The 17,736-nt window shown below is 38.9% G+C and overlaps 1 long non-coding RNA gene across 1 annotated transcript; it reads right to left on the reverse strand.

Moving 5' to 3' along the window:
* Positions 1 to 7,229: 7,229 nt before the first annotated feature.
* LOC116421941 lies at positions 7,230 to 10,229 on the reverse strand. Its single transcript, XR_004232536.1, has 2 exons — positions 9,841 to 10,229; positions 7,230 to 7,561 (listed from the first exon to the last, which is right to left on the reverse strand). It is a non-coding gene; the product is annotated as an uncharacterized LOC116421941 (long non-coding RNA).
* Between the last annotated feature and the right edge of the window lie 7,507 nt (positions 10,230 to 17,736).

Here is a 17,736-nt window from a genome sequence, read left to right on the forward strand (position 1 = left end):
AAGACTGAGAAAAGACCATTTGATTTGACAATCAGATCACTGCTAACTTTGCAGACAGCAGTGAATGTTGAATGAAGGGGCTGGAAGCCAGACTGTAGAGCAAGAGACAGAGGTTGAGAGAAAGTGGAGGCATTGAGTATATACAGCTTTCTATAGGAGCTGAGCAATAAAAGAGAGAGATGTAGGACAATATATCAAATGAAGATGTTTTGAGGATAGGTAGACATGATCATATTTGTAGGCAGGAGGGAATCTGGGAAAGTTTGAAGAACAGTGAGAGATTGAGGATGATAGAGAGGGAAATCTTCTGGAGAAGATGGAATAGAATAGCAAACTCTAATGTTGCTCTGAATGTCATGATTGCTCATTCTAGGAGCAGATTAAGGCCACTGTGACAGGAGTAAAATCCTGTTTCTAAAACTTAACTGGATGATCATATGCAAGGCCTATAAGACAGATTCCCTTGGAGAGAGGAGGAGAGATTTATACAGAAGTAAAGAACTGGCTGGGAAGTTAAATGGTTCAGTGTATAGAATTTAGAGCCTGGAGTGAGAGCTTGAGTTCAAATCTGGCTTCAGACACTTATTAACTATGTGATTATAGATAAGTCACTGTCTGCCTTTGTTTTCTCATCTGTGAAATGAGTTGGAGAAGGAAAGGGTGCTCTGCTCTAGTATCTTTGTCAAAAAGAGACTGAAATGACTGAACAACAATGAGTGAAGTAGGAAATACAACCCAGAAGCAATGGGCTTTTATTTGATGGGGAGGAGAACATATCTCCTCCCCACACTAAGAGCCTATCACTGAGAGAAAAAATTCCAGTCTGGTTAATCAAATGTCAACTCTCTCTTTACCACTGAGAAGCATCTACCTATTTTTCCCCTGAACATCTCAGAATAATGGATAACCTCCTTTCTTGCAGGCAAGTTTTTCCTGCTGGCTCTCATCCTTGGAATTCAAAGCCCATCCCTGTTTAGGCCTCCATGCAAAAGGGTGGATGAGATGGGAGCAAGGGGGAGGGTTCAGGATAAGCCTTAAACCTTAGCTGTGGAAGGGGTCAAGGCTTTCATATCCACCAAGATCATTTCTCTTACAGCCACCACCCTGTTCAAGTCAAGGACCTAATAAATGTACTAAGCCATGAAGAGAAAGAGAAAGAGGGAGAGCGAGGGAGATGGGAATGAAAAGTACAATTTTGCTTCGGTCTGTTATCACAAAGCCTACTGAGATGAATATTCTGACCTAACAATCAAAACATGCCATAATTACAAACAGACTCTTTGAAGGCAATGAGGGGATATCGAGAGAGCATGATGAATACCTGCTGATTCCAGCAGCTCCTGCAGGCCAGATCAATTCTGTCATTTTGGTGTCCAGATTCTCTTACTGAACTGCTCATATTCCTCTTTGAAACCTGCTAACTCGATGCATTCTAACTTTGACAAAACAAGCCATTGGGAAGCTAAGAGCAGGTTCCGATAGAGCCTACTCCAGCTCTCGCCTGTTCCCACCCTGTTCCCAGTGCAGAAGAGAATGATTTGAAATTCAAAATCTTCCACTGAAAGAAAAATAAATAGAAGGAAATTAAGTTTTGATTTGGGAGGATCCTTCCTACCCTCACTCCTTTGCTCTCTACTGTTAACTTTTCATTCTCAAATAGATCTGCTATATCCAGAGAGCTGAATTGTGCTTCTACGTATTGGGCTGCCAGATCTAGAAGAAATCATATAAGTAGCATGAGAAAGATATCAGAATAGCAAAATGAAATGTGTTGTTGGAGTTAAAAGTAGGAAAAAAGTGGTAGAATGGAAACTTTTGATTTTGGAGAGACTTGGGAAGACTTGAATGGATCTATTCAGAGTGAAGTGAGCAGAAGAATAATTTATACAATAATAACATTGTAAAGACAAATTTCAAAAGACTTAATGCCAATTAATAATCAAAAAAAAAAATGACCGATCATGACAGAGGACTGGTGATGAAGCTTGCTACCTGTCTCATGACAGAGAGGTGATGAAGTCTTCAGGGTCCATATTAATCCATATTTTTTGGACACATCATATGAGAATTTGTTTTGAATGACTCTCTATATTTATTACTAGGGGTTTGGTATTTCTGTTTGTTTATGTTTTTTTCTGTTGGAGGTGGGAGGTGAGAGGGAAAGAAAGTCTATTTTTGTTCATTGAAATAATCAAATTAATTTATAAAATATAAGGACCTTGAAAATAAGAATTGTTTTATTTTTGTCTTTGCATCCCTAATGCCCAGCATGGTCCCCAGAATATTAGATGCTTAATAAATGCTTGTTCATTGATTGTTAAAGGAATGCTGTTTTGGGGATTATTTCATATTTATTTCTTTTTCTATATATTGTATTACTTTTAAAGAGACTCTAATCTATATATAAAAGATTGACTGAAAATGTTTGTTTGTTTTTTTATCCACTCATTGGACCCTGATGTTCAAATGCTAATCAAATGTCTGGAATAAAAAAAAATTGTTGAACCAAGTGAAACAAGGAAACTCAGCATTAGATTTCAGCCTCTATTAGGAAGGATGACCCCATTTTTGTCATCATTTAGGTCTTTTCAGTCACATCTGATTCTCCATGACCCCATTTAGGATTTTGACAAAAGTGCTGGAGTGACTTGCCACTTCCTTCTCCAGATCATTTTATAGATGAGGGAACTGAGAAAAACTGTAAAATAACTTACCCAGAAAGATGAGTTTTCCTGACTCCAGACCCAGAGCTCTATCCACTGCACCATCTAGCTGCCTGACTCCCTCTTTTAGAAATCAGAAAAGCGAGACTAGGGAAATCAAGAATTGGAATATTAGGTTACATGCCCAAAGTCAGATGAAAAGTTTCAGAAGTAGGTTTTGAATCCAAGTCTTTTTTATCTAGATTCAGTATTCCTCCTACTTTATCACATTTTATTGAAGCTATTTTAAAAACATTACTATCATTTCTCGTTGTGTTATTCCCTCTGCCGCATTGAATTTAGCATGAAACATAGATCACCCTACTAAGCAACCACATCTGATACGCAGCACATTTATTTTACTTGTAATCCCACTCTCCCCATCTCTACGAGATTGGATGTAGACTTTATCCTTTGTTCTTAGGTAACAAGAGCATTCAATGAATGCATCTGAACTCAGCTTTTTATATCTTTCTTGCCATTCCTTTCTCCCAAGGTTTAATACTTTATTTTAAAGATCAGCAGTTTCTTTTTTTTTTTTTTATTTTTTTTAATTTTTTTTTTTATTTAATAGCCTTTAATTTACAGGATATATACATGGGTAACTTTACAGCATTAACAATTGCCAAACCTCTTGTTCCAATTTTTCACCTCTTACCCCCCCCACCCCCTCCCCTAAATGGCAGGATGACCAGTAGATGTTAAATATATTAAAATATAACTTAGATACACAATAAGTATACATGACCAAAACATTATTTTGCTGTACAAAAAGAATCAGACTCTGAATTATTGTACATTTAGCTTGTGAAGGAAATCAAAGATGCAGGTGTGCATAAATATAGGGACTGGGAATTCAATGTAATGGTTTTTAGTCATCTCCCAGAGTTCTTTTTCTGGGTATAGCTAGTTCAGTTCATTACTGCTCCATTAGAAATGATTTGGTTGAAGATCAGCAGTTTCTTGCTAAAGGTCACCACCAGCAAAGACCTTCCAAAACTTCACTATTTCTGTGGTCTGTAGGTATTTCCCATAGGTCCGTAGGTATTTCCCATAGGTCCAAAGAACCTAGGTTGCAAGATTAGGTTGCTCATGGTAGGGTGGACATTCTGCCTTACTCCATTGGAAAGTCACCAAGGATGGGACCTAGAAGAAGGATTTAATGACCAGGGGCCCAGGTTTGAGAAATAAAGTGGTAACCTGGGCTTGGTGAGGGATTGGGTCCTGGGAAAAAGCTGGTGAATTTCCCAGGTCTCTATTCAGGAAACGAGTGCTGGGGGAGATGGGTATGGAAGCCACTACCCCATCACCCCATGTTAACTTCAGAACAGCTTGAGATTCATTCATTCATTTTTTCTCAGCTGCATTGGAGGGAGATCCTCAGGAACATGATACTTTAGGCTTGAAAACACTGAGTTGATTGGGTTTGCTCTGAGACCAGGATAAAATATGCTTAAGACCAAGCTGTATTTCACTGGCTTCTTGTCTTCAAAAAAATCCAATCTTCCTGCTAAGAGAAGCATTTGAGCATCCCAGGGTATACATCTAACACATTTTCCCTGATGAATTACCATGTAGAAAATATGTTTCTTTAAAAACCAGAAAATAGCTATCAAGTACCCATTTTATCTCAAAATATATACTGGGATTAAAGAGAATATTCCCCCTCCTTTCCTTTGGTTTATTGAATTTACTCGTCTCTTTCCAGAAGCCTTCTGTTATTATCCTATTTAGTAATGATCTCTCCTCTCCATCCCCTCCCCTGACACACACCTCCACACATTTCATGGGACATTTTGCTTTGTAGCTCTGTGGTGCACTTGTCATATATTATTTGGTTTTCAAGGTATTTTGTATGAGTTGTACACCCAGGGGTGTGTTGTGCTGGTAAATTTTTAACAGCCAAATCTCTGAAAAAACAATGCTGACTCTTTTAAGTTTAATCTGCATTATTGCCATTTTCTTCGTCTCTTAAGTTTTGACAATTAACAAAACAATAAATGAAGCCCTGATTTGTTGCAATTTCCAGTTTGTGAACTAAATGCTCATATGAAAATTTAACAGTTTGCCTCTTGAAAACCAAAAGGGGCGTATTCCAGCTTTTTACATGAGAGATAGGACAGTGTCATGTCTTCAAGGCAGTATGGTACAGGGGATAGAGTTCCAGATGTAAAATCGGGAAGACCCAGATTCAGAACCCATCTTGGACATTAACTAGCTTCATAACATCTTAGACAAGTAAGTCATGTAACCTCTTTAGTTAGTAAAATGGGTATGATGATTCTTACCTGCATAGAATTGTTAGGAGAGTCAGCTTAAGTAACATGCAAAATTGTAAATTGTAAAGGCCTTGTAAATTGTAAAGACTACATGAATACCAGTTATTCTTCCCATCTCAGCTTAGTATCTTTCTCAAAATCTTGCACACAATAATTGCTTAATAAATCTGTTATTTGAAATGTTTAAATTGATGTACACATTTCTGATCATCAAACCCGAGCAGGAGGCAGTTATATTTTAATGGATAGAAAGCTGATCTCGGGGCCAGGGATATGCTGGTTTGGGTCTTTCCTCTTACATGTAGTGCTGTGTAACCCTGGACAAGTGTAATTTGTCACTACTGTGGACAATTCTCCAAGATCCTTACCTGCAAAGGCACTGACCCATATTGGTAGATGGGGTTTCTTCACCTGGGAGTTCCCTGGACTAACAAAATCATAGTCTCTATGTCTATTCTAAACCAGAACAAGGGAGTTCAGCTTTTCTTTGCACTCTTGCCCTTCCAATAGAATCACAAGTAGGGATAGAACTCTCTTTTCCTTATTGCTCTATAAAGATCATGTGAGTTTCCTCTGGTCTCTCCTTGCAGACATCAGAAAATAATTACTCAGGAAAAAAAGGTTATTTTCACAGCGTGTTTATTAGAGAGCATATCAGCTTTTTCTGGTAAATGAACCACCCAATTTTTGTTAAGCAAAGCTATATACAATATTTATTGTGCCATTACACAGACAGTTTTAGCATATCTGCTAGAAAAAAAAGAAGAAGATCTGGAGAACTCCCAAAGCTTGCCTAGCACATTCATGCATCTTAAAGGCATCATCCTTCTCAACGTGTCCTAATCTATTTGAAAGGTAAAGGATTCTGGGAGCTGAATCCCTATAGTCTGCATTAATGTTTAGTGTGCCAGCTGTAAAACAGCAACTACCTCACAGGATTGTTGTGAGGATCAATGAGATAATATTTATAAAGTACTTAGCGCAGTGCCGGTACATAGTAGGTGCTATATAAGTGCCTCTTTCCTTCTCTGCTTCCCATCAATAGAAGAATGTGTTGGAGACCTTCCTCTGGACCTTTGTACGTCCCATAGAGTCACATTCAATATCCAGACTCTCTTATCTCCCATTGCATGGCAACCAATGAAACAAAGAAAGACAATGAGGATTCTGGTTTTAAAATATTAGAGCAGGAAGGAATCTTTCAAAAACTGCTCTTTTTATGGATGAGCAAATTGAGATGTAGATAGATCGAAGGATTTTCTCTGGTTTAGGCTTTGGGTCTATTAAGTAACTTTTAACTAAGTCAGTTCTACCAACAAATGCTTCAAAGGCCAGAGTAGAGTCAGACTGTAGAGGGACCTTTCATGGCAGCACAAGCAGTTTAGAACTTTCACCCCCTTAAATCATCATGGAACCCCTGTGGGCCTCAGTTATCATGTCAATAAAACATGGGGGCCACACTACACAATTTCTGCTATCTCCACCAGCCCTAAATCCAGTTGAGAGAAGAAAATAGATTTTCAAATCCCTGAGGCTAGGTCAAGAATACAAATGGGTTAAATCTAGTGCCGCTAGTTGTGAAATTCCATTATAACAAAAAAAGATTTCCAGTAGATTGTAAATTCTTACAGGACATTGGCTACATCTCTAACATCTCCCAGAATGTCCGATACAGGACTGGGCACAGAGTAATAAGTATTTTTACTGTGATAGGTTCTCAATAAAGGCTTGTTCATCAATCCATTGCTGGAGGCTTTGGAATCAGTCAATTATCCTGAGCAATATTCAATATAACAAAATCATAGCTCATCAAATGTAGGGTCCCTCCTGGTTTGTTTGTACTGGTCAAATCTGTAATCATCATCACCTTATGCCTTAGGTTATGCTGATACGATGACATCTGGATGAGAAATATAACCCAGTATCCTGCTGTATAAATCTGACTAAATAGAATTCATTTGATGTTTTTTTTTGATTTGGAACCAATATCAGGCAAAAAAACCCAAAACTATAATCAAATTAAAATGTGACCTATATTCAGTAGCATCTACTATGTATAAGGCCCTATACCATGAACTACAAACATAAAGAAGAAAAACAAAATAGCCCCTAACCTCAGGGAACTTATAGTCTTATAGGGAGTTAAGAAAAACTATGGAATAAAAAGGGACATGCATTTAACTTATCAAATTCAAATATACAAAACAAAGCAGAAAGGAAAAGGAAAAAAAATAAATAGAGGAATCTCTTTCCATTCCCTCTCAATGAGAGTAGTGTAAGATGGATTTAATATTTTCTTAATCAGCCTCAGTTTCCATAGTGCTTCTCAAAATGTGACCATCTCGCAGACAGTGAGATTCAAAATCTCTTCCGGATCTTTTGTTCATGTAATCTCTTCATTTTCCTTCGGCTATTAGAGCTGATGAGAGAAGCAGGCTTAGTTGGTCTTTCAAGCATTTCTTGCATTGGAAATTACAGGACATAGTAACAGAGGGCTGATGTCCAAGTGACACAGGAAAGTAAGGTGCTGTTCTTGGGAAATTCAAGTCACTGCTCCCTGATGAGCTAGATCTGCAGGTCCTGAAAGAAAAAGCAGATGTGATTGCTGAGCCACTGTTAGGGACATGTCAGACCAATGGCATTTCTTTTTTGGACTGGGATTCTAAGCCAGCACATAATGGGAAGGCTGGGGATCTAGTTTACTTAGATTCAGAAAACTTATAAAATTATTTATTATTTACTATTCTTAGAGGGAATCATGAATGATTTTGCAATTATGCGGATTCAGAATTTAGAAATTAAATGGATTCAGACTTGGTGACACAGGGGATAAAGCACTGGGCTTGAAATCAAAGTCTGCATTCAGATCCAGCCTTGGATACTCATGTGAGCCTCTCCTCTCAGTTTCCCTTATGTAAAATGGAGCTAATGAGAGCCCTTAATTAACTCTCAAGGCTTTTGTGAAGATCAAATAAGACAATAATTGTAACGTGCTTACACAGTCGATATTATATAAGTGTTAATTCTTAGTATTGTTTTTAAGCATGAACAAACTCAAAAAATGATTGCTGATGGCTCAGTGTTAATGTGTTAATATTAGTGTAGATATCTACAAGCAAGGATTCCAGGGATCTGTGCTTGGCTCTCAGATGTGTGGGGATGTTTCATGGGATGTTTTAGATCTTTAAATGACCATTGGGACCATCTGGTTCAATGCCCTTATTTTATAGATGAGAAAAAGGAAGCCAGGGAAGTGAGGAACTTGCCTAGTGCCATCTTGGTATTGTCAAAGGTAGAATCCAAGTCAGTTCAGCACTAATTCTCCTTTTCATGGTATCAGGGATTTAGAAAGAACACTGGATCTGTGGATTATACTGAGGAGGAAAGGTTGTCCTGTAGATAATGTTAGATTAGTGACTGGCTAAAGATGAAATTCGGCAGTGGCAAATATAAAAGTGCTGCAGGTTATAAAATCAGCTTCTCAAGCATAAGACAGGGGAGGTTATACTAGCAGATATTTTGTAAAAGAAGTTTTAGTGACCTGTGTATTTAATATACATCAGTAGGTTTATGTGAGAGTCAGACAAACCTAATATGATCTTGTACTGTGTATTAGGAATAGAGATGTGATAATCTCACTGTGTTTTGTACTCAGACCTCATGTGCACTATTATGCTCAGCTCCGGTGTTATGGTTTGAGCAGGGCACTGGAGAAACAAAAACATAAGGCTATAAGTCGGACATAAGGATAAGAACATAAAATGGAGATTGGGGGGGGTGGCATAGGTAGCCAGGATGTCTAAGGCCCTGGACACAGGAGGATCAGTTGAAGAAACTGGGCAGGTTAAGCCTGGAAAAAGAAAACTGGGGAATGGAGGTAGAATCAAGATATTTATGTCCAAATATTTGAAGGCCTGCATTCAGAAGAAGGATTAAATGTGTTCTATTTTGCTGCAGAAGACAGAACCACGAACAATGGGTTGGAGTTGTAAAGACCCCGATTTAGGTTTGATATCAGAAAAAGTTCCCTTAGGATTAAAACTTTACAAGTGCAATGTGGGGTGTGTGTGATAGGGTCCCATTCCCTGAGGGTCTTTAAGCAGAAGATGAAGACCACTTGTAGGGTTTGTTGTAGTGGGAATTCCTTTTATGCATGGGTTGGCTAAGTGGTTGCTGAGTCCCTGCCATCTCTCAACTTCTGTGATTCTGGTCAGCCAGAAGGTCCTTGTTACATTCCCTTTGACTTCCTTTCATCTTCTCTTGCCTCATGGTGAGGAAGGAGAGAAGAAAGGGAGGAAGAAAGGTAAAAAGGAGGAAAGAATGAAGAAAGATAAAATGAAGGGAGGGAGGAAGGAAAAGAAAGAAGGAGAAAGGGAAAAAGGGAGGAAGGAAGGAAGGAAGAAAGAATGAAGAAAGATAAAGAGAGGGAGGGAGGGAAGAGGGAAGGAAGAAGGGAAGGAAGGAAAGAAGAACGAAAGGAAGGAAAGAAGAAAAGAAGAATGAAGAAAGATAAGGTAGAGGGAGGGAGAAAAAAGAAAGGAAAGAAGGAAGAAAGGAAGGAAAGAAGAAAAGGAATAAAGGAAAGAAAAAAGAAAGGAAAGAATGAGGTACTTCTTAGGTACCATTATTAATATGTGCTAACTGCTTTTTATAAGCATCATCATTTGATCCTCACAACAAGCAGACCAGGGATGAGATATATTATTATTATTATTATTATTATTATTATTTTACAGTTGAGAAAACTAAGGCAGAGTAAGGTACCTGCTCAGTTAACAGCTAGTGTCTGAAGTCACATTTGAACTCAGGTCCTGCAGTCCTCTATCCACTAATCCTAACATTTCCAGCAAAGTTAATACCTCTTTATTGTTTTCCTATTTGAGTAGCAATCCTGTTTTCACCTCTCCCCTAATTCATTGTTTCTTTCTGAGTGTAGTAAAACATAAAATTTATATTCCACTGTATCTATAGCAACCATTCTAAGTCCATCTGCCCTCTGATACAGCCTACCTCCATTTAAAGAGACTTTAACTTAGCTCCTTTCTATCTACAAATGCATAATATGACTCTACTATATCTTACAGGCATTTTAAGGAATTTTCCCATTTAGTTTAGAGGATCCATGATTTTTATGCTACACAGCAATTTCAGAATCTAACTATAGGTAAGTTGTAACCTTGCTTTCTACTCAAATAATAATAATACCATTTATAATGCAAGAAGTAGAGAGGAGAATTGGTAGGATCATCTGTTTAGATATAGAAAGGACCTTATGAGCTATCTTCTGTGACCAGTTAATTTTACAGATGAAGAAATCAGGCTCAGAGAGGATGACTGTCTTTCTAAGGCAGCACAGGTAGTAATTATCAGAGGTTGGATCCTCTGATACCAGAGCCCTTACTCTTTCCATTATACCAAGATACCTCCTCAAAAAAAGGTGTGTGTAGATAGGGGTAGGGGTAGAGGGAAGATGAGAGATCATTTAATATCATAGATTTAGAGCAGTGGCTCTCAAAGTATGGTCTAAAGAATCCTGGGGCTCTCTGAAACCCTTTTAGAGGGTCTACAAATTCAAAAATAGTTTTTATTCCCAATATGGTAAATGTCTATAAATATAACCCAGATAAACAAAAACTCTTTGGAGAGTGCCTCAATAATTTTTAATAGGATAAAGATACTGAAAACAAAAGTTTGAGAACCACTGAAGAAGTTAAAGAGATCTTTGAAGTCATTGGCTCCATCCCTCTCCCACTGAATAATTAATAACTTGCTTAAAGACACACAGGAGAAAGCATTTGAAGCTGCTTTGTCCAACATTAAATGTAGGACTCTTTTCTGCTCTCTTGGGAGGATTTGGGAAGACCCCATGGAGAAGATGGCATCTAAGCCAGACCAGGAGGGATAGATTTCAAGGGGAGAGAAGTCAGGAAAAGTTGGGCAAGAAGGCAAAGGAATAGGGATGGAAGAGTACGGGGTGCCATAGGGAATACGAATTAATACAGTCTGGCTGGAGTGTTAGACTAGAGCTTGTGGAGGGCCTGGAATTATGGAGTCGGGAGTCACTAAGTTTTTGATGTTTGGGTTTTTGTTTGTTTGTTTGTTTCTGAAGAGGGAAATGACGTGCTTGACTTGCACATTAAGATAACTCTGACAAGAGTGTAAAAGATGGAATGTAGAGGGGAAAGATTAGAGGCAGGGAGATCCTCCTGAAAAATGCTTATAAGAATCCAGGTGCAAGACAGGGAGAGTCTGGGCTAATTTTCTTTCCACTCCTGAAAACATTGCCACAAAATGGACTCACAGGGAAATTGTGATGGTTTATTTTTATAATCAGTCATCAAATACTTCCTGAGTGCCTGCTAGATGAAAAGCACTATGCTAGGTACCATGGGGGGATGGATACAAAGGAGAAGACCCGGGTTCTATCCTGCAAGGAGATTATAGATCAGTTAGGGAGCCGTGATCTATGTGAAACAATTAATCATGTCCTGCCTTGTATTATCTCCTGAGCTTTTATCTTAAAGCTACAAATGGATAAATAAGTACTGTAGGAACTCAGTGAAGGGAGAGTTCTTTATGGATCAGAAAAGGTTTCATGGGAGAAGCAGAATTTGAGCTGAGCATTGAAGGATGGTTTTTTAAAATAATCAGCAGAAAAATAAAAGAGGAATTCTAGGCAAGGATAACCATGTGAACAAAGGCAAGGAGGAGGGAAGAGTTGGGGGTGTGTGGACACTGAGGAGATTAAAATGGCTGAAGCTGAAGGGACTTTTGTGGAGATAGATAAGGATCCTCCTTCTGGATGCTCCATCCCCCTTCTCTTGCAGAGCTCTGCCCCCTCCCATTTATGAGAGCTAAGACCTTGATTCCCAGGCTGATGGATCCTGTAACAATCTCTTCTTCCTTGAAGGCCCAGAAAACCTTGGCCTTGAGAGTGGGGGGAGGGGTGAAAGTGGGGAGGAGGGAGGGGAGGAGGGAATGAAAGATTATGTCTGCTGAGTGATGACTCATTTTTCAAGGTAATTTTCTTTGAGTGTGTGTGTGTGTGTGTGTGTGTGTGTGTGTGTGTGTGTGTTTTCTAGGAAAAGGAGGAAAAAAGAACACACACCTAGGAGTCAGGAGAAGAGAAGTTTCATTCCAATTGTGTCATTAACTAGCTGGGAAATCTGAGGTAAACCTTTGCATTTCTATGGGCCTCAGTTGTCTGGTCTAGAAAATTAGGGGACTGGATTAAATGGCCTCTAAGATCTCTTCCAGCTCTAAAATGTTGTCAAATAAAAGGCAGCATTTGGGAATCACTACGGTGAGGATAAAAATGGCAGGTCATGTAAGACTTGGCTTCCAGTGGGAAGACTGGATCGGCTAAGGGAATCTAGAATGCCTTTTAAAGCAAAAGGATATTTAAGGAGCCTGTAAGGGAGGTCTTAATAGTGAACCCCACAGTTTCTCTTGGGGCTCTCTAAGGCTTTCTAAGAAGCTTCAGGAAAAGACCCTTTGAAGCTAAGATAAGGCATCTCAGACTCATTAAGTGTCTAAGTGCCATTAAGCTTAGAAGCTGAGGAGGACCTTTAAGTCATGTGAGACCTCAAGCCCCTTAGTTATCTATCCCCAAAGAGAATATTTGTTTTTCAAAGACTTCTGGATCTGCCTCTGCAGCCATTGATTTGTTATTGAGCTTTCTCCTGATTCTGATCAGGGGAGTCTTATTCCCCTTCCCAACACAAATACTGCTTCCCATTCCCACTGCCCACTGCTTGTTTCCTGGACAACTACAGAACTGATTATGATTTGAAGACTAGCCTGGCCAAGTCCTGATTTCATTTTCGAAATGAATAGAAGTCTCTTCTCTGTTCAAGAGAATGTCTTTACATTCAAGAAAGTAGGAAGCTAAGTACTCCCTATTGTCTGTTTCCAGCACTCAAGTCCTTGTTCATCATCACTCCCAATAATGATGGGTCTGGTTCTCCCTTTCTTAATCCCATACACAGCTTCCCACTTGCAGACTCAGCTCTGGGTTTATCCCATTCAGGCCTGACTGCTATGAAAAGATTGGATCAGTTGACCTTTGAGGTCCTAAGTATTAAGTCAACAATCCTAGGAGAGTAGGAAAAAGTTACCTTAATGAATCACTAAATAACCCTTGGAAATTCTCAATATTAATTAGCCTGGAAAATGGATCAATCCTATCTTCTGCTTGGTAAATGAGCAGAGAACTGTGTTGTGGATAAGAAACTAGAGCATGTTGGAAATAATAATTATAATAATAACTAATATTCATATAGCTCTTACTATGTACCAGGCAATATTTCTAAATCTTTTATAATGATTATCTCATTTGATCCTTACAACAATCCAGGGAAGTAGGTGCTACTATTATCTCCTTTTTATAGATGAGCAAACTGAGGGGAAAAAAAGGTAAAGTGACTTGGCCAGAGTCACATAAGTAGCAAGGGTCTAAGGCTCGATTTGAACTCTGGTCTCCCTGTCCCTGAGCCTGGTACTCTATCCATTGAGACATCTAGCTTTCTTTAAAGTCACACAGCTAGATAGGAGGTCCAAGTCATTTCTCTGTCAGTGATACTGTTCTCTCTGCTTGAATTGTCCTCCTGGTCAGATTCCTCCTCTTTAAAACTCAACTACTTTGGGAGATTATGAAATGATATCAACATTTTAGAGAATAATATAAAGATAGGGACAGGCTAGAGCTGGGAATGGAGGTGGAGAGGGATGGGAATGAAGGTAAGGATGAGAATGGGGATGGGGATGAAGATATGATTTGTGATTTCATTGGTATAGGAATGCATACCACAAGAATCATATTGATTATACCTTTTGACCAGAAATTCCTTTATTAGTGCTTCACCCTAAAAATATTATAAAAAGGGGTGAAATTTGGGGGAATTAACTATCATTTTCTAGCTATACAACAATAAACACTTATCAAGTCACTCAAGAAACATTTATTAAATACCTCTCATGTGCTAGACACATGCTGGAATACAAGAAAAGGCAAAAGACAGGTCTTGTTTTCAAATTCATAAAAATATTCACTATATTTGCAATAAATATTTTTCCTATTTACAATAGTAAAAACCCAGAAACATTCTTTATTTGTCATGGTTAAATAATGGATGGATAAACTCTGGCATATCAGTGTAGTTGAAGAAGACATTGTAGAGTGAGAAATAGGAATAAAAGAAAAATAGAAAAAGATCTATATGAAATGAAATTAACTTTCTAGTAAGAATTCAACTCTATAGTGGATGAATGGCTGTTATGGTATATGAATGTTGTAGAATATTATTGTTCTATAAGAAACAATCAGCAGGATGATTTTAGAGAAGCCTGGAGAGATATAAACTGATATTAAGTGAAATGAGCAGAATCAGGAGGTCATTGTATATGGCAACAAGATTATGCGATTATCAATTCTGATGGACATGTCTTTTTCCAACAATGAGATGATTGAGGCCAGTTCCAATGATCTTGTGATAAAAAAAAAGCTGCCTACACCCAGAGAGAGAGAACTGTGGGAACTGAGTGTGGTTCACAACATAGCATTTTCACCCTTTTTGCTATTGTTTGCTTGCATATTGTTTTTTCTCATTTTTTCCCTTTTTGATCTGATTTTTCTTGTGCATCAAGATTATTGTATAAATATGTATGCATATGTTGGATTAACATATATTTTAACATGTTTAACATATTTTGAATTACTTGCCATCTAGGTAAGGGGTGAGGGGGAGGAGGGAAAAGTTGTTTCCATGTTGTATTTATTTTCCTACTTGGTTCTTAACCTTTTTTTGTCACAGACCCCATTGATAGTCTGGTGAAACCTACATACCCCTTCTCAGTGTAATGTTTTTAAATACACAAACTAAAATACACCAAATTACAAAATTATATTGGAATACAGTTATCAAAATTTCTTTTTTTAAAAACTCAGAGGTTCCAAGTTGAGAACCTGAGACTTTAACTAGATAATAAATTCCATTAGGGCAAGTACCATGTATTATGTAAGCTCAGGTATCTTTATGTTTTTCCAGTTCTCAAATTATTGGATTGTAATGTATTACGCAGATATTATCATAATATTATTCATTTTCTAAAGGGAAAGGGGATTTATCTTCACATTATTAGTTGGACTAAAGTGGATCAATGAGCCCCCAGTGGCCAGGTGGGACACAGTGATACAGTAGATTTTAAATATATTTCTGTTGATTTTGCTTTCTCCTGCTTTAGGATCCCTCTTGATCCAGACTGTCCTAAGCTCCAAGAAAGAGGGTTGGCAGTCCAACAAGTGAGGGATTTCTTAGGACCTGACAGGTATTAGACAGCTATGGAACAAGAATGTCCCAAAGTCCAGGCAGGGTCAAGGACGATCGCTTGCTTCCAATGCTTCCTTCTTTCAGATGATTTTTCTTTTCTTTGAATAGGTATCTTGTACCTTCCTTGTTGTTTCTCCCATTAGAATGTATATTTCTTGAGAGAAAGGATTTGCTTCTCTTTGAATCCCTAATGTCTCGCAGAATCCCCGGCATATAGTAATTGTTTAATAAATGCAGGTTGTCCGACTGAGGGTAGTCAGAGAGAAGCTTGGGAAGCAGGTTTATGGGAGGGGCTGAGGATCCCATCAGATCCGGCCGCAGGGCTTATGCCCATCTGCCTCAACCCAGAAGCCTGAGAAGCTTGGGCTGGAGTCCAGAGTTTGAGGACAGAGGATTGCGGGTTGGCCAATGGCTGCGCCAGACACACCGATCTGAAGCTGAGTTGGGGCGAGGGACCCACGCGCCCCGGAGTCTGCCCCCGTTGCTCATTTCCAGGCTTTCGTCTTTGTTTTCCTTTCCCTTGGTTTCCTAGCAAACATTCCTCAAAACAAAATGAAACAAACAAACAACAATAACAAAAACCCCCCCAACTTTGTCTTGGCTGATTTAAAGGGGAAAGGGGATCATCTACACCTTGGGAGGGATCCGGAGGTGGGTCACTGCAGCCCTCCTGGCCAGGTGTGGTTAGGACAGCTGAGCTTTCAGTTCCCAGTGAGACAAAGTCCCCAGTGTCTGAGCAGATAGTGAAGGGCAGAGAGCCCAAGAGACCTGGGATGCTATTGATCATTCTTTATCTTCTGTTTTCCCTCATTGTACTGAATTTGATAAAGAGATAGGGAGACCTTAGGATAATAGTAACAAGGCAAATTTCTGTCACAAAAGTACACTGTTGGAAGGAATTTCAGAAGCCACGCTGTCTGCTCCAGAACCAAAAGGAATCCCTATTATCTCATACCAAACAAATGGGCCACATGTTCCTGCCTGAAAGTTTCTAATGAATGGGAAATCCAAAACTTCCAAATCCTGACTTTCTGAACTTTGACACCAAACCTTCAACCAAAGTATATTCATCTTCCCCCATTTTTCGGCTTCTTTTTGTGATCTTTTTTTCCTCCATTAGAAAGTTTTCTTCCTTCACTACCTCCCCTCCCTCCCTCCCTCCCTTCCTTCCTTCTTTCCTTCCTTCCTTCTTTCCTTCCTTCCTTCTTTCCTTCCTTCCTTCCTTCCTTCCCTCCCTCCCTCCCTCCCTTCCTTCCTTCCTTCCTTCCTTCCTTCCTTCCTTCCTTTCTTCCTTCCTTCCTTCCTTCCTTCCTTCATTCCTTCCTTCTCTCTCTCCCTCCATCCCTCCTTCTCTCTCTCTCTGCCCCCCCTTCCTTTCTACACAGAATAAGCACTTATTAAATGGTTGTTACCCACTTTACTTTTGGACAGCTCTAAATGTTAAATTTTTCATCATATCAAATATGAATCTGCCTCTTTGCAACTTTGACCTATGGTTTTGATGCATAGAATTTTTTATTTTGCAAAGCATTTTCATCCCTATAATTTGTGAAGGAAACAGGGGCATATATTATTAAACTCATTTTGCATAGAAGAAAACTAGAACTCAAGAAGAGAAATGATTTGGCTGAGTAAACATAGCTAGTGAGGATCATCATCAAAATCTCAAAAAGAAAATTAGAGGTCATACAGTCCAGCCTTCTCCCAGTTAACAGAAGACCTTTTCTCTATCTTTACTCTCCCAAGACTTTCTGCAGCCTGTGACCCTTTGATCATTCTCCTTCTTCATATTCTTTTTTTCCTATAGTTTCAGAATCCCTCCCTATCTTTTCTGGTTTTTCTTCTATCTCCTTGACTGCTCTTCTCTATCTCTTTTGTTGAATCCTCCTCTGGATTATGCTCTCTAACTGTGGTGGATGATTGGAGGGTTCTTTCTTGGGCCCCTCTATAGTTCTTCACCTGGTGTTCTCATCAACTGTCATGGATTTGTTTAGCATTTTATGCTGATGATTCTCAAGTCCACCTGTCCTACCTTTGCCTTTCTGATACCCTCCAGTTTCATATCTCCAACTGTCTTTCAGACATCTCAAACTGGATGTCCACTAGTCATCTTTAATTTGACATATACAAAAAAGAACTCATCTTTCTACTTAAACTCTCCCTGCCTTCTATCTTCCCTCCCACTAGCAAGTTATTATTATCCCATTCCCTTTGGCTCACAATCTGGGAGTAATCCTGAGCTTGTTTATACATATTTGTTTAAGACTATTAATTAGACTGTGAACTCCTTGAGGGCAGGGGTTGTTTCTTGCCTCTTTTTGTATCCTCAGAGTTTAGCATAATGTCAGAGCGTGGCAAGTGCTCAATAAATGTTTATTGACTGACTAATCGACTAGACTGGTTAAGTAATTTAGTCACCCAATGTAT

This window comes from Sarcophilus harrisii, chromosome 2 (assembly GCF_902635505.1).
Source record: "Sarcophilus harrisii chromosome 2, mSarHar1.11, whole genome shotgun sequence".
NCBI classification, from domain to species: Eukaryota; Metazoa; Chordata; class Mammalia; order Dasyuromorphia; family Dasyuridae; genus Sarcophilus; species Sarcophilus harrisii.